Here is a 21,316-nt window from a genome sequence, read left to right as displayed (position 1 = left end):
TTGTTGGATGCTGAATATGTTTATACGTATTCTTGAGTTTTGCTTGGGGATGAAGTTACATTACTTGAAAACTTGTAAATTTGATCCTTTTGGGTCTAGCTCTGAAGATTTGTTAGTCTGGCCCAGAGCAATGCTCAATCTAGGGCTCATTGATGGGGCAAGATTCTTTCGTGTACTGTACCTAATGTCTTGTGAATCTTGAGGTTCTCCAATCTGGTCTGTGGAAACAGGCACTATTCCCAGCCATGCCAGCATACACAAATATTGTCCCTTCTAACCCTTTTGTATGGTTCCCCTCCAGCTCAGCAAGTTTCCTTACATGCATGTACGTATTGAGTACTCAGGTGAATACATGAAGGGGACCCTCTGTAGACCTCTGGGGTTCTCTGTGTGTGTATTCTCACCTCTCTACTACTCTGTCCTGTTAACTCTGGCTGTCTTAATCTCCCCAGACTTTCAGCAGTATGTCCTCAATTCAGGGTTCTGTACCATTTTCCACCTGGTTTCCCACACCTTGCACCACAGTCTAGAAACTCTCTCAAGTTAGCAACCTGAGCAATTGTAAGGCTCATCTTATTTCTGTCACTCAGAGATATCACTGTCTTTCACTGCCTGATGTCCAGTGGCTTGAGAACTGCTGTTTCCAATATTTTGTCCATTTTTTAGCTGTTGTGGACAGAAGGATAAATCTTGTCCCTGTTACTCCATCTTGGCTAGAAGAGGAAGTTTTGCTAGTTTATTATGTTTATTTCTCTGTATTGAGCCACTGTAAATGGCATCTCAGTTCAATCATCCCTCCTGATGGATTGGGGTCAAATCTTACATGGTTATGAGGCTGCCTCCTTAGATTGTTTCTGTGTGAGTCTTTTCACTAACTGCTTTAAAGGCAGTCATTCTTCTGTTTAGAAAGCACATTTGAAAGAAATAGTACTAGGGCTAAGGAATTTTAATGCTATGGTGAAGAATGTCTCAAAGTTTGTGCAGCTAAGTCAGTCACAAAGTGATTTTCATTCTATAGAGTTTCTGTACAAAAGATTTTTCTTTAGTAACTCTTGCAAATGAAAAGAACATTCATGGGAAGAGCATGGAGATACTGAATGTACAAGCAGGAAAAAGGAAGAATGACAGACTTTGAGAAAGAAAGGGATTGAGAACAAAATTTCTCTAAGAAAAATCATGGAACCAAGTCTCTGATACATTTACACATCAGACATTATCCTCTATATATTTTAGAAAATAGTCTTATTCTTTTCTTTCCTCCTACACAAAAATCCAATGTTTATACGACTAATATGCTAAAGTGAAATATTAATCAAGGCAGACAGCTGGAAGCATTATCATCATTATTATCCCTTAATAAATGTCAAAACAAAATATGTCAAGTTCATACGAGTATAAGGTAGTTCATACAAGTGTAAGGTAGTTCAGGGCATGGGTTGTGTACTGGTGGCCCATGGGCTTTATTTGGCCTGCAGACATGTGTTTGGCTTATAGAGAGAGCAATGGCCCAACACCATATTTTACAAAAGTGTGAATTTGTGCCAATATTTATAAATTGAAAGATTTCACATATTAGAGAGATTTCACATAAAAATCTTGGGAAAAAAGGAGCACTCAAGGTGGGTAGCAGATGTCCACTTTAGCTACAGTCTGAGCCCTTTAGTTCTTTACAATATCCATCATTCATTGTTTTCCTCTACCCTCAACTATCTTTGGCCCTTCTTGCCCCTACAGGTACTGAGGCTAGTGACATCTGCTCAAGGGTATGTATAATATTATCCCAACAAATTAACTTATATTTTTTTAACTTACAGAACAAATTTATAAAAGCATGACGGAAATATCTATTTTTTTAAAAGGAGAGATAGGATTCCTAGAAAGATACAATAAAAAGTGTACTTATTTTCCACCAATTTTAGGAAAGCTGCATGTGGGGCACATTTTAAAACTATAAATTCCTGAGGGTCTAGGAAGTATCCCAAAATGTTTATTTTTAACCAATTCATAGATAATTCAGCTACAGCTCATGTTTGGAACCTACAATCTACCCTACCTTTTGCTTACATTTCAAAAGGTACACATAAAAGGAAGCACAATTACAAAGAACCAAAAACAATGTTATTAGAAAAGTATGCTCTGGCATACTTTTCCTCCCACTGCACTCTATTTAAGCAGGAAATAAATCTGAACTTTGGGTATACAGTAAGAGTAACTCCATACATAGTCTTCAGTTTTCATGCTTCAACAAGAAAACCAGAAGAGCAAGCACATTAAAAAAATTGTTATATACCGAATTTCTATATACCAAAAATTTCTATATATTGGAGTTTCTTTGTAACTCAATGCTCTATAAGAGAACTGAAATAGATCTAAGTTCCCCTTTCAACGGTAAAATGATCCAAGTTCAGCTGTACCAAATATTTATCAACCTCAGTTAAAAGAAAATGTTCAACTTAACAAACAAAACAGTATATTAACAACTTAACAAACAAAACAGTATATTAATGGTAAGACATTCAAGTTTGCTTTTACTACTAACAGATTTCTAACTGGTAACAAAAGAATGGGGATTAACAGGTCAAAAGTGTGAGAAATGTCTGACTAATGAGGTAATTTGAGGGGGGGAGAAAAAGAAAACCAGAAAAATAAAGATATATTGTTTAATATATAAAAAAGGAAGATTTTGTATAAATTATTTTCAATAGCAAAGAGCTTTTTAGCATACTAAGAGGGTACATGTAAAGTTTCCTGTTAAAGAAGACTAAAACATCAGTTTGGTGTATTGTTCATTAATGTTTTCTCCTGGCTCTGGTGACATTACTGAAAATGAAGGCTACAGAATAGCACCCCTGGAGGGGACCTGGAGATACGAATAAAAAGACAATTTCAATTTTTGTACTTTTCAATCTTGTACAATACACATGTTTTATCTATTCTAAAATATAAGATACTTTAAAATAATAAAACAAATTTTACCTGCTAAAAGAATTAAAGTCTGTGGGCAAGAAAACTGTTCACTTAATAAAAGATCATCTAACTACTTGCATAAGAATTAGTATACAATTCGTAAGTAGAAGAGAAAAAAGGACGTGAAGACAGTTAAGGGAAAGGGTTAATAGAGATTTTTATGTTTCAAAGAACTCCAGGTTAAAAAAAAAAAAAAAAAAAACTCCAGGATATAATTCCACTTCTCCAAATAAGAGCAAATGTCAGTCAATTTATATTGTGAATGAGTTTTAAAACCGTATGATAAACTAAAATTTAGAAACTTTTGGAGTTCTCCTATCAGACACTTTCTACACCACCACATACAAAGCATGCAAGCCTACTGAAAGAGTTGATTCAAAGGAGAAGAAAAGAAACTTTGTTAGCAGTCACCAACAGTTTGGGGCTCTGTAAATACAGCTGTCAACCAAACCAAAGGACAATTTTTAAATGCACTAAGAATGGAATGGAGAGTTGGTCATAAACTGTTCACACCTTAATAAGATCATTAGTCCTAACCCTGAACTAAAAGTTACAAATGATTTTCACTATTAAAATTATCTAGTGTGTAGCAATTAAGTGCACAGGCATTGGGACCAGACTACCTAGATTCAAAATGCTGGCTCTTCTGCTTAATTACTCTGGGCAAATGAATCTAACTCTACCTCGGTTTCCTTACCTGAAAAAATGGAGATATTAGTAGTATCTACCTTAAGGTTGTTTGGAGGAATTAATTTTTTACTAAACAGTACATTTTATAAGTGTGTATTATCATTATTATCTAAACACCCTCATGAAAAGTAACCCAGCCTCAACTACATCTTCTAGTTTGCCTAAAGCATTGGCTAAGATAATTCGATGTATTAATATCAGTAAGCTCCTTCCATATTAGAAAAAAATCACCAGGCAAAATATTTCTCAACTCAAAAGAACAAATTTTATATATCATTAATTCTGCACATTCTAATCTTTCTACTTCTAAAACAGGTTGGTTTTCCCTTATATATCACTATTTGGGGCATTTTGGGTTTTCTCCCTGGCCTTTTTAACATTGAAAGTTTTCATAAAAAGTAAAGAAAATGAAAACTATGTCTATAATCATGCTTTGTTTACTAAATTTTATCTTTTTTCTATTTAACATTATATTTTCATGTTATTAAAAACCTCTTATCAACCTAATTTTTGATGATCACAAAATTCCATTATAAGGATTTAGAATAGTACTTTAAACCATGCCTCCTCTGTAAGCTATTTATGTTGTTTCCAATTTTATACCATTACAAATAATACTGTGATGAGCATATAAACATTTTAAAAAGATTTTCAAAAGGACACATTTTTGTCTTTATTTAACAGTTTATAGGAACTTGATGCTAGAAAAACCACAGGATAGTAGGGTGAAGACCTTGGGGGTAAAACAAGCTGAAAGTAAAATACACTACCAATGCAAGAACAACTGTTTGAAAGCTTCTGAACGACTGCATAAACTTAGATTCCAACAGACTATGGAGTTCTCTTTCACACTTTCTATGTAAACTGAGGTAATTTTTTGCCTCTCCTTGATTCTGCTTGTTTTAAAAGATACAATCAATCAATCAATAACTAAATAACTAAATAAAAGATACTATTCACATGAGAAGTTATGGTTAAGACAATTGACTGGAGTCAGACAGACATGGATTCAAAATCCCTACTCCACTACCAACCAGCTGTGTGACCTATGGCAACTCATCGAGCCTCTCTAAGATTCAGTTTTCGCATCTGTAAAATAAGAATAATAACATCTATCTCACAGATTCGTTGTAAAGATAAATAATATCCTATTTTAAATTCTTATAGTAAATACACAAATAGTATCTCATCATTGTAACCATTTTCACTGTTCCTTTAGGTGATCTGAAAGATATCATAAACATACATGTGTGGTTTGTGTATAAATTTTTGGCTTAATCTACAGATTATAATGGCACGGGTGCATATTTACAAACTGCTGCATCATATAATTAGCTTTTAAAGTATTATTCAGTCTAAAAAGCTAATTGTCACAATATAGAGAAATGAAAACCTTTACAATGGCCCTCATTAGGGTAGTAAAAGAGGATTTAAATAACTTCTTAAAAGATTAATAGTTTTAAAGTTATCATAAACATGAATTTTGTTGTTTATAGCATATACCATTGAAACTGTTTCTCTTGAGACAATAAATTCCTGATTAGGTCTTTTTCACATGATTAGGAGGTGAAATATATTTTAAAAGATGCTGTCTAAGTGAACCAAGAGTAATTTATAAGCTAGAGTAACATTATTTCCTCTAGATTTTTTTTTTTTAGAACTATTTGGTAATACAAAAAGCAGAAAAGGAAAATGCACCAGCCACCATTATATACACTTTATTAATCAAAGCAATGGCAATTAATCCTTTAGATGATTTGGCCAGCTAAGACACTATTTGTAGAGGCCTACATTGAATTTTGCTGTTACTTAACAATCAACTAGGTGACTTCAGGCAATCAACCAAGTATCTGTAGATAGCCAAGAAGTTTTGTAATACGTTGTTTCAGGAATTCAAAAATAAATCAAGTCCTGAGTTGGTAAAATACTGAATATATTTTTGAATTTTACTTTTTACATCACATTTGGTATAGCAGATAAAACATTTATCTGAATTAAAAATGGAAAAATGAGTTTCAAAACTTTTTTAGGAGTTGATCTATCTGCCAAGTATAATGCTAACATCTAAGAAAAGGATAGAAAATTTTTTTGTAGCCAAAGCAATTTGCAGAAGAGATTCCCAATTAATTAACAATTTTGAATCCTAGTGATAACTATCATCATAATAAATAAGTACAAAGACTGACAGTAAAGTCACACTAGTGGCACATAAAAAACCCGACTACTATAGCACAATATTAAACAACAGGATGAGATTTTTATTTAAACACTTTTTCTGAATTTATGGTTTATATGACCCCTTTTAAATACAATCCCCAACTGCAGGTTAAGTGTCCCAAGCAGTAACTAATCCACATAAACTGAACAAACAACATACACACTTTACTCGGAGTCAAGATCCTTTGTCAGCTTGTTCTAACAAGTGGCAGATAGCAGCAAATGATAAATATCTTTGATTCAGTCAGTAGTTGGCTTATTGAGCAAATTCAGAAAGTGCTGAGTAAAATCACTTTCCATTTCAACCAATCTTCCCAGCCTCACTGAGTTTCCTCATTACTCTAGGCCCCATATTTCACTTGACCACTGCAGATTGCAGTAACCCCTATACCTTACCCTTTGTTTTCTGCAGATGTGGATTTAGGCCATCAATGTTCAAATTTTCAACTTCAAAGTGATAAAGCCTATAAATCATTTATCGATCTCCCATTACTCTCCCAACAGTGATGATTTCTAACCTTTACATCTCTCTTCAAACTTCCAATTTTTCACCACTCCCGAATCATAGTTAAAAGCAGACAAGCTTGCCTCTTCTGACGGCACTTTCTGAAGATAACTGCATTAAGTGTAAATTCTCTTACAGAATTCTCTTATTTTCATTTCTATTCTTCAACAGGCCCACGTCTATCTTTGTAACACTCCCTTCAATCTTACAGAAAAAGCTGCTCTCCTCCTGACCAAAGCTAACAACTCTACCTAGAGCTCACTCCTTCCCATCCAGACAAAGCCTCATAAAGAGAGAGTCTTTTTCACCTTTCTGGAACTTTAAATCTCTTAATCTCATGAAGAATCTGTTCTGTCACCATCAATTTTACAAAGAAATTTTTTCTGACTCATGAAATCATTCAGATCATTTGAATCTCATCTATTTTGCCACCAAATACCATCCTCCATTTCAACTTCCTTCCTATTCCTCTCCTTATCAGTATAGTAAAATGGTGTTGAAGGTAATAACACTCAACTGATCACACTGTTCTTTTTCTTCTACTTTTCTTCCATCATCTTTTGCTGGCTCCCTATGGCATCTGTTGCAACTGGTCACATACTCCTTGACAGACTCTCCTAATGCATTATCTTTAACATTACACTTTCCTAGTTCTTTTACTCTTTAGGCACTTCCTTCTCTGTCCCCCTACTCTTCTCATTTTCACATGCCACCTTCAGCACTCCTTAACACTTCCTCTCTCCTGAATTGACTCACTCATATCTTTTATTCTGCCCTGTGATACACCATGCTCTTTCCCAGACATTAATAACATCTTCAAGACAGCTCAAGCTCTACCCAAGTGAATCCTGTGACTAAGCCACACTTTCCTCCTCAAAATTTTAGAGCATTTATTCATTGTTTTCTAATATATAATGGTTTCCTATCTTTCCTGTGTTTTTTTTAAACCTAGATTTTAAGTTTTTTGGTAGGAACCTTTTCCTTTTATTTTTTAATATTTCTCAATATACTGAAAACAATTCTGAACACAGAGCAGTCAGTCAAATACTCTACAGCTGTATAATTAGTTTATCTAAGAAACAAAAGACATTACAACAAAAATTAATTTATATTACTTGTAAAACATTTATAATTGTTGCTATTTTAACTGTAGTCAAATAATCCTGTGGGTATTTTTTCCTACCAATTTCCATATTTTTCACATATTCACGGGGGCATGGCCAATTTGCCCATTTTATTTCTTTTAAGATGTCAACCGTTTTAGTTTTAAAGTAAATATGTAGCTACTATGTCTAAAAAGATCTTACATGTAAAACATCTGATAACCAAAGCATAGTCAGTGACCTAATCAAAACATACTAGAGGGCTTCCCTGGTGGCGCAGTGGTTGAGAATCTGCCTGCTAATGCAGGGGACACGGGTTCGAGCCCTGGTCTGGGAAGATCCCACATGCCACGGAGCAACTAAGCCCGTGAGCCACAACTACTGAGCCTGCGCGTCTGGAGCCTGTGCTCCGCAACAAGAGAGGCCGCGATAATGAGGCCCGCGCACTGCGATGAAGAGTGGCCCCCACTTGCCACAACTAGAGAAAGCCCTCGCACAGAAACGAAGACCCAACACAGCCATAAATAAATACAAATTTTTAAAAAAATCACTCCTTTTACTTTATAATCATTTTTCATTTTAATTGAAATTATTAAGTCCTCCTAAATCATTCACCTTTGTAGAACATGAATATATCATTTACTTGAATCAAACCTATTCTCAAAGAAGAGATGTGCCACTACAAAGGATCTTCAAAAACAACATGCCATATGCTCTAAAAGTAACTCCAAAACAGGAGATGTGTAGGGTTCTGAAAATGAGTAGTTTTGGGAATTCCCTGGCGGTCCAGTGGTTAGGACTTGGCACTTTCACTGCCATAGCCCAGGTTCAATCCCTGGTCAGGGAACTAAGATCCCACAAGCCGCGCAGCATGGCCAAAAAAAAAAAGGGTAGTCTGAAGAGGATGACATTTATTTTCACAAGTTCCACGAAGTGTGTGAAAATTAGGCACAGGTTACATATATCAACAAGCCCAAGTAATGAGTGGAAGAAACAGAAACATGCAGCTCAAGAAACAAAGTAGGGCCATAAACTTTGAAACAAAAAAACATATTTAAGTTCATATATTACCTTTACCCAGGGTATTAAATAAATAAATAAATAAATAAATATAGATAAATAAGTAAAACTGTTATAAATAAAAGTATACCAAAAATAATAATAGCTAATATTTATTAAATACTTAGTATGCATTAGGCACTGCTCCAACTGCTTTACATGTTTTAATGAATTAATCATTTAGTCCTTACAACAATCCCATAAAAGAAGCCTGGTAATTATCCTTATTTTGTAGATGAAAAAACTAAAGCACAGGGAAAATTTCCACAAGGTCACAGAGCTTATATATCAGAGTCAGAAATTAAAACTCAGGCAGCCTGGCTCCAAAGTCTAGGGTCTAAATCCCATGCTATACTGTTGTCTCTAAATCAAAGAGGAATGGTCAACACAATGCACAGCTACATCTAAAAACAATTCATATATATTCAGATCAGTACCCACATGTTTGTAAAGTTTTTACATATGATTTAATTTGTATCTTCACAGCTGTTCTGTGTCAATATATCCTGTCAATAGATTGGTTTACTTGGCATGAACTCAGATGATTAAATATATGTGGCCACAGACTATTCCATTTATCTGCTATCTTGGAAATGTGCCCTCTCTGTGAATCACCAGTGCCTAGTAGAGTGCGCGGCAGAGAACAGGAATTCAATGTACATTTACTGAATACAGAACAATTAAAAGGGGGGGGCGGGGCTGACCAGGGTTTCCCTGGTGGCGCAGTTGTTAAGAATCCACCTGCCAATGCAGGGGACAAGGGTTCAAGCCCTGGTCCGGGAAGTTCCCACACGCCGCAGAGCAATGAAGCCCATGCACCACAACTACTGAGACTGCACTCTAGAGCTCGCGAGCCACAACTACGGACGCCCGCGTGCCTAGAGTCCGTGCTCCGCAACATGAGAAGCCAACACAATGAGAAGCCCACGCACGCAACGAAGAGTAGCCCCCCGCTCGCCGCAACTAGAGAAGGCACGCACGCAGCAAGGAAGACCCAACGCAGCCAAAAATAAATAAATAAAATAAAATAAATAAATATATTTAAAAAAAGGGGGGGCTGGCCATCAGAACATGGTTAGATCAGTCCAGATTCATCATTACGGCTACTAGAAAAACACTCAACTGGCTTGGTTTACCAACAGTGATTCTTTAATATCCCTTTAGGTAGAAGAACAATATCATCTATTTTTAAATTAAATCTCAGTATCTCAGTACAATCTTAAAACACCCTTGAAGTTAGATGAAGTCTTGATGTACACACATAAACATAGAGAAAGATTAAGATGAAATCTTATTTTAAAAATGTAGCTCTGTTTGGTCTTCAGCTATATAATGAGTATGATATATTATGTGATCACATTAAAATATTTTCTTTTATTTAAAAATTGAAGGAAATTCCTATTAAATTTTAATAATGGAAAATAATATAGTCTAGTTTTTTCTTTGTAAGTGTAAGAATTATATAACTATGAACACTGAAGGATATGTTGGCTTGAATTACAAATAAAACATCAATACTGCCAGGTACTGTGTAATAACACATATACTATCTGTTATTTATTTCTGTATACCTCAAAGCAGTGTCAGAATTTCAAAGTTCTGATTGAATTCAACTGACTGGTACATATCTACAATATAGTTTTAGCTAGTTTTGATCTGATAATTGAATATTCCTAAACTAAATTATATTTATTATATATTTTTAAAAATTATAAGTTATTTTGCTTTTTCTAATCTAAGAGTTTTTTGGGGTTTTTAAAATATTTTATTTATTTATTTAATTTGGTTGCACCGGGTCTTATTTGTGGCATGCAAACTCTTAGTTGCAGCATGTATGTGGGATCTAGTTTCCTGACCAGGGATCGAACCCAGGCCCCCTGCACCGGGAGCTCGCAGTTTAACCACTGCACCACCAGGGAAGTCCCTAAGAGTTTTTTTTTAATTGAAGTATAGTTGATCATTTTTTTAAAAAATGAAACACCTATTTCAGCTTTCATGAAGTACAGCCATAAGGATACATTTTAGCTTCTGTAAATTTTCGCACAGTACTTAGAAAACTGGTATATGTAGCATCTGAATCATCGCGTGAAGCTCATTCCTTCACTTATAGAAACTAGCATCAGAGTCAAATCAAAATAGACTGTTTGAAGAATGAATTTAATCAATATTATATTCAATTAATCCTATGAAATTACATCTCAGCAAAGTCAAGAATATGAAAGACATTGAGAGAATGAATTTATCATTCAAAACCTTACAAATAAGGGAAACTCCTCTGTCAAAACACTGATTATTTCTTTTCACTTCAACATTATATTTTCCAGAAGAGATATATGACTACACTAAGACCTAAAATAAATAATCCCTTAATAGTTTAAATGTTTATTTTAAAAATTACACTTTTCTAGAAAAAGTGCTTAAGTAATACTTAAGCAGTGCTAAGAGTAACTAAGTTTCTTAAAAGGGTTCTCTTCTTTTAAAAAATTCTCAGGCTTTACCTTTCTTCCTAAAAAAAAAAAAAAAAAATACGCCAACTTAGAATATTTTTAACACATTCTCAGATTATATAATCATTCTAACCTTAATTTAAGTTATTCAACAAGAATGTTTCATTTTTGTTCCACAACTACATGAGAAATAAGAGGAAAAGCATTAAAATATGAAAATGATATAGAATACAAAACATTCCATCAGACATCCTTTCAACAAAATAACTCTCAACATCTTGGATGCAAATTTTTCTGAACTGAGTAGTTAAAAAAGCATGTGTTTATGTTAAAAGAAATGAACAGTCTACCAATAAGGAAAAAAAGGAACACTTAATTAAAAATAATGTTTCCATTTCTACCCACTTTAGTGTGTTTCTACTCACAACACAATAAACCAATAAAGAAAACTTTTATTTTTTTTTTTAAGGTGCTAAGGGGGGTGGTGCAGCTGAGATGAACTACATGTACAGTTTCTTCTAAGCTGTGCATCAGTAGTTAACAAGTGACAAACACCATTAAAATTCACGACATAGTGTTAGCTTTCAACCATCTCAAACTGTTTAGGAACCTCATTTTTGTTGAAGGGAATGCTTTCTTGTGGGAAGAAATAGTCTCAGAACTTCCTTGGTGGCACAGTGGTTATGAATCCGCCTGCCAATGCAGGGGACACGGGTTCGAGCCCAGGTCCGGGAAGATCCCACATGCCGCGGAGCAACTAAGTCTGTGCGTCACAACTACTGAGCCTGCGCTCTAGAGCCCGATAGCCACAACTACTGAGCCCGTGTCCCACAACTACTGAAGCCCACACGCCTGGAGCCCATGCTCCGCAACAAGAGAAGCCACCTCGATGAGAGGCCAATGCACCGCAACGAAGAGTAGCCCCCCGCTCTCCGCAAGTAGAGAAAGCCCACATGCAGCAACAAAGACCCAACGCAGCCAAAAATAAATAAATAAAATAAATATTTTTTTTTAAAAAGGAAAGAAAGTCCCTCGTGCAACTCTATGTTCATGTTAAAACTAATAAGACGGTTTTCTGTTGGAAAATTCAATCGTACCATATGGCAACTAACAGTCTCCATTTGTAAAAGAAAAAAAAAAGCTTCCCCAGATAGAAAAACCTTGAATCAAATTCCAACACTTAAGTTGAAATGATGACTTTCTCTATTTCCTGAAACTGTTGTAGTACCCAAGAGCAATTAAGCCGTTGGTTGGATTCAGAGCATACTGATATAAATGATAAACATAAGGACACTCAAGTTCCTCCTCTCAGTTAACTTGGAAAAGGAAAACCTCACAACTAGGTACAAGGAATTGAGGAAAGCGTTAAAAATGTGATATTTCTCCTCACTTAAAAAAAACTATCAAAAATAATATATTTTAAATTATACATCTAAAGGAAATGACTATATATATCATATTTATCTCATTTCAGATGATGGGAAATTGTAATACAAATTTCAAAACCTTTAGGTAATACAGAACTTTCTGTGATGATAGAAATATTCCATATCTGAGCTGTTCAAAACAGGGGCTACTAGCCACAAGTGGCTACTGAGCACTTAAAATTTGGCTAGTCGGGGGAGAGAAGGACTGGGAATTTGGGATTAGCAGATGCAAACTATTATATATAGGATGGATAAACAACAAGGTCATACTGTTTAGCACAGGGAACTATATTCAATATCCAGTGATAAACCATAATGGAAAAGAATATGAAAAAGAATATATGTATATGTATAACTGAGTCACTTTGCTATAGAGCAGAAATTAAACACAACATTGAAAATCAACTATACTTCAATAAAATTTTTTAAAAAATTTGGCTAGTGGGAATAAGGAACTGAATTTTAAATGATAGCTAATTAAATTAATTTAAATTTAACCACATATGCAGCTCTAAGGAACTGGAGGGAAATATTTATACCTTAAATTCTGATTCAAAGAGTAAAAATCCTGTAGATGGGCAGATACATAGTTGCTTCTGAAACATATTTATTTTTAAAAAATTCTTGTGATTTATGTAGAGGAAAATACCAAAACACAACATAAAAATGTTGCTGCATTTGTGGGAATCAAATTTTCTATACTCACCTTCTAGAGAGGACTAGAATATTGGTTTGTAAGTTGGCTCCATGTTGTAATTTCTTAGGGCACTTCCAAAAATAAGGATGTCTGGGTCTTACCCCCAAAGATTCTGGTTTAATTGGTCTGAACTGAGTCCTGGGCATAAAGATTTTTAAAACCTACCCAGGTGATTCTAACATGCAGCCAGAGTATCACTAAACTAGAAAGAAAATAAACTGTTAAGTACAGATGCAGTGTGCAACTAAAGACATTTCTTTGCTGGTAGGCAAAGAGGGCCTTCCAACAACACAGATTCAAGTCAAAACCCCTGAGGGCTATTGTGAGTTACATGTTCTAAACATTTAGGAATGATTTGGGTGTACAATCATAAGTTTTTGCTATTATTGAATGTTATTCAATTACATAAAAGAGATTAGAAGGGAAGGAAATAAACTAAATACTGAGTGTCAATCTGCACTTGCCACTTTTGCTTATATTATTTAATTTCATCCCCAACATACCTTGGGAAGTAGATATTATTAAATTATTTACAGATGTGGAAAGTAAATTTAAAGATGTTCTCTAGGATTTGGACACATGTTTCTCTGACAGTAAAGCCCACATTCTTTATACTACAGCAGAATTCTCTCTGAGGAAGTTTGTTTCAATAAATTTTCATACTGGAATCAAAGAAAAATAAAGAAAAAGCAGGATTCAGTGGTGGAGCACAGGATAAGGCAAACACGCTTAAACAGGTGCTTAAACCAGTTCCTGTATTTCCTAAGCACCTGATAGCAAACCCGGGGAAAAACATGTTCGTCTGTGGTTCAAATCTACAGCAGCCTCAACACTAGACCATTTAGAAGTTGCTGCCTTTCTATCCTAAGAAGTTAAATAATTGGTCTCCTACTGCCTCACAAGCTATTAGCTACAGTCATACATTCTTCATACAGGATAGAACAGGATGCTTATTCACAGTGACTGACATTAAACAAGAATAAGACAAGGGTCTTAAAGATGTTTTCATTTTGCCCCCTAGACTCACAGGATTACTGGAATTACTCCTCGTGGAGCAGTTTACAGACCACAGTTTTGATGTGACATGCTTACAGTTACTATGTAACTTTAGCTTAGATCATTGATGTTCTATATTAATTACTCATTAAAAGCTTTTTAAATCCAGTTCCTGGGTTGTTCAACCCATCTTAATTTTCAAATTAAGAAAAGTTGTCAGTGGAAAAAATTGGAAATCCAGAGCAACAGACCCTCACCCTTCCCATCAGCACTAATCCTTCTATTCTGAGACCCAATATCCTGTCTCCTTTTTCAGGCTCCAGCAGTGTAAAGGGACATTAACTCAAATGAGTCACACTTGGTTACATCAGAGGCCTGAGAGGAGAAAACCTTCAACTCTCTATTCTAATTAATAGCACAGACTTCTCCCAAAGCATATTCCAAAATAAGAAAATGTTGACAGGAGTAACTCCTAAATGCACAGGCTTGGAGTATGGCAGTGTTTCCTTTCGATTTCAATTGGTATTAATTACAATTTAATTATACCACAAAAAACGTTTTGTAGTTTATTTAAAAATTACAAACTCTTGTCAAAAAAAAGAGAGACCATTGTAAAGCATTTATACTCCAATAAAAATGTTAAAAAAAAAAAAAAGAGGAAGAAGCTGCAGCAGCTTATTCTTAGTAGTCCCTTTCTCTAGCTCATTTGGAATGGGCAATAAGATGAACTGGAAAAATACATACTCAATTGATATAAGGGAAGCTACAATGCCCCTCATCCAATCCCTGACCTATTAAAAGCAGAATAAAGCAAGGATTTGACCTGTTTTTCTTAATAAAAAAATACAGGGCTTCCCTGGTGGCGCAGTGGTTGAGAATCTGCCTGCCAATGCAGGGGACACGGGTTCGAGCCCTGGTCTGGGAAGATCCCACATGCCGCGGAGCAACTAGGCCCGTGAGCCACAATTACTGAGCCCGCGCGTCTGGAGCCTGTGCTCCACAACAAGAGAGGCCGCGATAGTGACAGGCCCGCGCACCGCGATGAGGAGTGGCCCCCGCTTGCCACAACTAGAGAAAGCCCTCGCACAGAAACGAAGACCCAACACAGCCAAAAATAAATAAATAAACTCCAATCTCTAAAAAAAAAAAAAAAAAAAAAAGGCACTTGCAAAATGGCACTTGCATTTAAAAAAAAAAAAAACATAAATTCCATTCATTTCAAGATTGATACCTATCATCTACCAAAAACAATTAGCCAGGGCTTCCCTGGTGGCGCAGTGGTTAAGAATCCTCCTGCCAATGCAAGGGACACGGGTTCGAGCCCTGGCCCGGGAAGATCCCACATGCCACGGAGCCACTAAGCCCGTGCGCCACAACTACTGAGCCTGTGCTCTAGAGCCCGCGAGCCACAACTACTGAGCCCACGTGCCACAACTACTGAAGCCTGCGCGCCTAGAACTCGTGCTCCGCAACAAGAGAAGCCACGACAATGAGAAGCCTGAGCACCGCAACGAACAGTAGCCCCCACTCGCCGCAACTAGAGAAAGCTGGCGCACAGCAACGAAGACCCAACACAGCCAAAAATAAATAAATAAATTTATTAAAAAAAAAAAAACAATTAGCCAATTCTCACATTCACTTCCTGCATTTGAGGCATGCTTCCAGAAAAACATAATGTAAGTTTTACAACTTTTGACCCCACCATAGTATCAAAATCCATCCTTGCAACTGACACTGGTTTTAATAGTTTGTGTATGTGTGTTTCTTGTGACATAAGCTATTTATAAATATTTTCAGATGCTGGTAATCACCCTCCGAAAAACAGCAGGCTTTACATGCAAGTAAAAGTTTTGGTGGGACAAGTGTAAATTCAAACCTACATAATAGATTTTTCAAAAAAGTTATTGTATCAACTATATTCCAATAAAAATTAAATAAATAAAATTTTTAAAAAGTTCATGTAAAAGTGAAACACACTTCAAATTAGTTCCTTTTCTTAATAACTAACCCTAGATATTTTTTCTATTTTTAATTCCAGCTTCCATCCTACCATCTCCCCGACACATACTTCCACAAGGCCTCTAGAACAAAGTTAGAATACAAAGTTATTATGAAAAAAGTATAATAAACTTAAGATTGGACAATAAAGCAGTCAATTCGCCTCTGTACTAATTTACTGAATCAATACATGCATGAACTTAATAAATAATGCTAATGATATTAACATAAGAAATAATTTGTATCATAGCACCAACACAAACAACCAATGAGCAGGAAGCAAGTTTTCATGTTGACCCTCCCAACCCAGTCAACAAGAATTTGGGAAAATACCAACGCTTGTTTCATAATACAACGACTTCCATTTTTTCCCCATCTTTTAGTAAACTCTGTAGATCTAAATTTTAAAATCTTTCTAATTAGTTACCTGCACTCTTCAACCCACAGATCAGGTGTCCTACATTTCGTTTAGGTCCCCGCCTTGAAAACAAACCCGATTGCCCCATTTTCTGAGAGGTAAACTCAGTTCCAGGCAGCTCCCCATTAAGTCACCGCGTTTGCTTTTTCAAAGATGCAATTAAACGAAACTGACACAAGGCTGTCCAAGAGATTCGTTGGAAGTGTGTGGAGGTGTCGATCATATATGTGTAAGGCCATTGAAAACTGTATTGCTGTTAATCTATTTTAGTGGTAATATTTCTCCCCATTCCCCCTTCTCCAATGTATTCACAACAGAGGGAAATTAAACTTTGTAAAAACTTTCTTGCCTCTACCAAACTTTAGCTTTCCGGCTTTCGGTACTACAGTATCTTGTAATGAGTAAAGGCGAGGGGGAGAGGGGTGGTTAGCTCCACTCAGAGAAAAGCAATAAAAGAGCTTGCATCAGGCAGTGTCTCTCCCTCTGCCCCCTCTTCCCTACCACCCAACCCCCTCTTCTCCGAGCCCTTACATATACACATTCTTCTCGGCGGCCTCTAACCACACCATGTCCACAATCATTTACAGAAATTAGAAACAGACTCTGGGAGCCCTTCCCTTAGCACGCACAGAGCAGAGATGTAGTAGCATGATGGGGCAATGTCACTCTCTATTACCCCACAATCTCTTACCCCCTCTGGGGTTTAATTCCCGAGAATCCGACTTTCCTCCGCGGAGAAGGTGGATCTACCTAACTCACAATAAAACATCATCTTCTCATCCCTCCCCACCCCGGTAACCCCACCCCCACCTAACACACCAAAACACTCCAACCAAAAAAAGTTCCTTCCACCAGGGCAGCAGGGTTGATTTTAGGGGCTGGGGCAAAAGCAGAGAGAGGAGGAAGAGAGCGAGCGCGGTGCACTTTGTTGGGCACTTTCCGCACCCGCAGTCCAGAGCCCAAGGCAGCTCTCGTCCTTACCCGCTCTTCCGGAGACCCGGTCCTACTACTGGAGCGCGGGACGAGGGCTGCGGGGACGCGGCGTCGGGGTGGGCAGCCGGCAGCCCCCGCGGGCGCCGAGAGCCTCCGCCTCTTCTTCCCCAAGCGGCTGCGAGCGTGGGCCGAAGGAGCTGGAGAAGGAGCCTGGGGAGGGGGAAAAGAGCAGCAGCATCTCCTCCTCCTCCACGCCTCCGAAACGCCCCTCCAGCCGCGACCCCGGCCGACCGTCTGACCCTCGAGCGCTCGCGCACCCTTCCCGGCCCTCTGCTGCCTCGTACGCCTCCAAGGGCTTCGCCAAACCCTCTGGTGCGGAACGGCTCAACTTCTGCAGCCGGCTCCGAGCGCTGCCGAGGCGGCAGAGGCGGACCGGGAAGCCAGGGAGTGCTGCTCGCCAGCAAGACGGTCTTTAGGGGTTGTAATCATGGTGTGTCACCTTCGCTGCGCCGCGGCTGCCGGAGCTACTCGCTCCACTCCTGCTACACCTCAGGCGTCCGCACCGGCTCCGCCCAGTTCCTGTCAATCAACCCTCCCCGGATTCCCGGAGCACAGCGGATCTCCGACCCCGCCGTCCCCTCGGCCTCATTGGCCCGACGGCCCTCCAGCCCCGCCCCCTCCCTAGGGACGAGGTCGCCGGGGAGACAGGCGCCCAGGTTCCCATGACAACCGGAATCTTGGGCCTGGCTTTTCGCGTTCTTCTGGCTTGCCAGACGCTCAGGTTGATGGCCTGGCAGCGAAGTTCGTAGCCACTGCGGGGTGGGCTCCTAATTTCTGGCCAAGTTGAAAATGCAGCCGACCGCCCCCACGCTTCCAACTTCAGAAACAGAACTTTGTGGCCCAGCGGAGTACGAGGGAGAGTGAAAAATGCCCTGCTCTTCCCCTGTCAATCGAAATAACCCCTCCCCCCCTTGCCCTCCCTTGCCTCCAGCCTTGTTTCCATATTCCCACCGGGCGGATTTGGGCTTTGAAAGGGTGAGGAGAAGAAGAATGAGAGAAAGAGCAGGGCTGTGCCAGCTCCCTGCAGCAATGTAGCGACTAGGAAATGGCGGGGTCAATGAAAACATCTCGATGAGTCTTCGCACAGTTGTAAAGTGATCTTCAAAGGTGTGGTGGCAACACTTGGTCAACCCCAAATGCCCTCAGGAAAACTCACATTCTCATATTTGTAAAAAAAAAAAAAAAGTATATAAATTCTTGTAATTTTCCTTCTGAAGCTCAGATAATCCTAAAGTTAAAAAAAAATAAGTAAAATGTTTGACAAAATGGAATAAAATAAAGGCATCCATTTTTCTATAGGACTACACATTACAACTTGGCAGAAGTATGTCCTAGCAGCTATGACCCTCCTGCAAGCTAAAAGATTTGGGTTTCAACAATTTACAAGGAAGTCTTACTTGAGCGAATGGTATCTTGTCATTTGAGTTTCAAAAGTTTGGGTTTATTCTCCGAAGTATGAGGTAAACCTGGTACAAGGGGACCTGGGAGTTAATTTAGTCTTGGACCCCTAATGTTGAGCCCTAGGTGAAACTTAACTTCATGGCTGGTTCCAAAATGGAATCTGAGGCAAAGTTAGAGCTACAACCCTAGCCCCTGAGGCTGCTGTACGCGTATGATGAATGAGGGAATTAATAGTAATGGTTTACCTTTGGCGAGCCTTGAGTTTTCATTATCTCATTTACTAAATGAATATCTGTGATGGATGTGTTCAGTCAAATATGCCTTGCAAATGTGCACTGAATGTGATTACTCACAGCGCTAAACAATAGAAAATGCACAGCAGAATTTTAAGATAAGGGTCCTGCCCTCAAGGAGATAACCACGGAGCCTAGAAAAGAAAACTAGCATTCTTGAAACAATTTGAGATTATAGTTAGAATGTGCAGCCAAACACTGAGTGCAGTAGTCAATGAGAGAAAGTCTGTGGTATGTAGAAAGGGCTGGATTAGTCAGATTAAGGAGGAAAGGAATTTAAACTGGGCTTTGAAGGGTAGGGAGTGGGATGAAGGAAGCAAAGATGAAGAAAGACATTTGAAGGAAACAAAGTAAAACCAAAGTGCAGCAGCAGGAATAGAGTGGTGAAAGTAAATAACAGTGAGATCAGCCAAGTTGAACTAGAGACAGAAATGAAGGATTGGAGCCCTTTCCCCAGCCTTTCCCCCATTTTCTGAAGTAGTTTTTAAATGTTCTGGTTGAAGTATCGGGATGGTAAAGTAGAGAGGGAGAGGTAGTTTAGTGAGAATAAAAACCTTCATGGAACATCTGCCTCTGTTTGCCACTGAAAGAAAGTTCATGTATTTATTAGAAAGAAAAGCAACATCCACAATACTTGGAATAACTTGTGAATTCATGTCAGAAAGAAAGTATAAAGAGTATAGTGTTGGAAATTTTCACAAAAGTAGACAAACCACAGTGTTGTGAGCATTTTTCCTTTTTTTTTTTTTTTTCTCTCGCATTAAGACCATTTCAGGTGATTGCCCTCAAGCCTTTTTCACCAGTAATCCTGTTTTGTATGAGCTGAAAGGCTGGTTTTAAAATAAATGGCTGTGATACCAAAATCTGATAAAGAGTACACAAAAGAGATATCTATAGGTTAACCTCCTTTTGGATATAATATAAAATTAAAATACAATATTAACAATAGAAACTAGAACTACATTACAAATGATATGCCAAAGTTAAGAGGAATTATGCCAGGTATATAAGAATAATTCAATAATAAAAAACTTATTCATATAGTTGACTATATTAATAAGTCAAAGGAGAAAAGCTGTATGTGTCTTAATTGATATTGAAAAGGATTTTGTAAAATCCAGCATCATTCCTTAATAAAAATTTTTAAACAATGTATATTTTATATCAAAGCCAGAAACTTGCTGAATAATGAAACACTGTACCTATTCCTGCTGAAGTCAGGAACAAGGCCATGAATGCCCACCATCACACCATGTAAGGCAATGACAGCCAATGAAATTAGATATGGAATACAAACAAGAAATTAAATACTGAAAATGTTAGGATTGTCATCTGTTTGCAAATTATATGAAAACTCCAGGGATCAATAGAAAACCTTTTAGAAGCAATAAAAGATGAGTTAGAGTAACATTTTACATTTTGGTAGACAAAACCAAGAAGTGGTACAAGTTACAGTCATCCTAATACAGATGGAAAGTTTGATAGTGCGCTCTGTTTCTTCACACCCTCACCAACACAGTATCATCAAACTTTCTGATCTTTGCCAGTCTAATAGATACAAAATGCTACCACATTACAGCTATAATTTCCATTCTCTTATGAGCATCTTTTTATATGCTTACAAGCCATTCTATTTTCTGTTATCAAAAAATATTATCCCATGTTTTCTTCTAGAACTTTTATAGCCTTCACAGTTTATTCTTTGATCCATATGGAATTTATTTTGGTGGCAGCAGCAGCTATCCATTTGTCCCCCAAAACCTTAAAAGAATTTGTAAATTTTACTACATAACATGTAAAGCTTCCATAGAGTAATAAAATGACAATGAATAAGAAATTTACAAAAGAAGAAATTCAGAAAAGCAATGAATATTTAAAAATAAAACAACTGTATAAATAAAAATTAAAACAAAATGAGATATTTATAACTATCAAATTAGAAAAATACTATCAAATTAGAAAAATACTATCAAATTAGAAAAATACTTTTAAAGACATATCTGATATTGGTGAAAATATGTGAAATAGATATTGTCTCATCATTGTTGGTAGGATTGTAAGTTGGCTTATTCCATTTGGGAGTGCAACTGCAGTGTCTTTCATAA

At 37.3% G+C, this 21,316-nt stretch overlaps 1 protein-coding gene across 8 annotated transcripts in view; it reads right to left on the bottom strand.

Annotated features, from left to right (window-relative positions):
* PTPN13 (protein tyrosine phosphatase non-receptor type 13) overlaps window positions 1–17,963 on the bottom strand; it is a 224,735-nt gene extending 206,772 nt beyond the window's left edge. For 4 of the 8 annotated variants that reach the window (XM_082463219.1, XM_082463217.1, XM_082463218.1 and 1 more), the window contains exon 1: window positions 17,506–17,962. The gene's annotated coding sequence lies outside the window, so the exon portion shown is untranslated. Of the gene's footprint in view, window positions 1–17,505 lie in introns of all 8 variants that reach the window. The other 4 variants (XM_082463223.1, XM_082463216.1, XM_082463222.1 and 1 more) reach the window with 2 other exon arrangements.
* Window positions 17,964–21,316: the final 3,353 nt, after the last annotated feature.

The sequence above is a fragment of the Balaenoptera physalus genome (assembly GCF_965194825.1).
Source record: "Balaenoptera physalus genome assembly, chromosome: 5".
NCBI classification, from domain to species: domain Eukaryota; kingdom Metazoa; phylum Chordata; class Mammalia; order Artiodactyla; family Balaenopteridae; genus Balaenoptera; species Balaenoptera physalus.
This window is presented reverse-complemented; position numbering and strand designations above follow the sequence as displayed.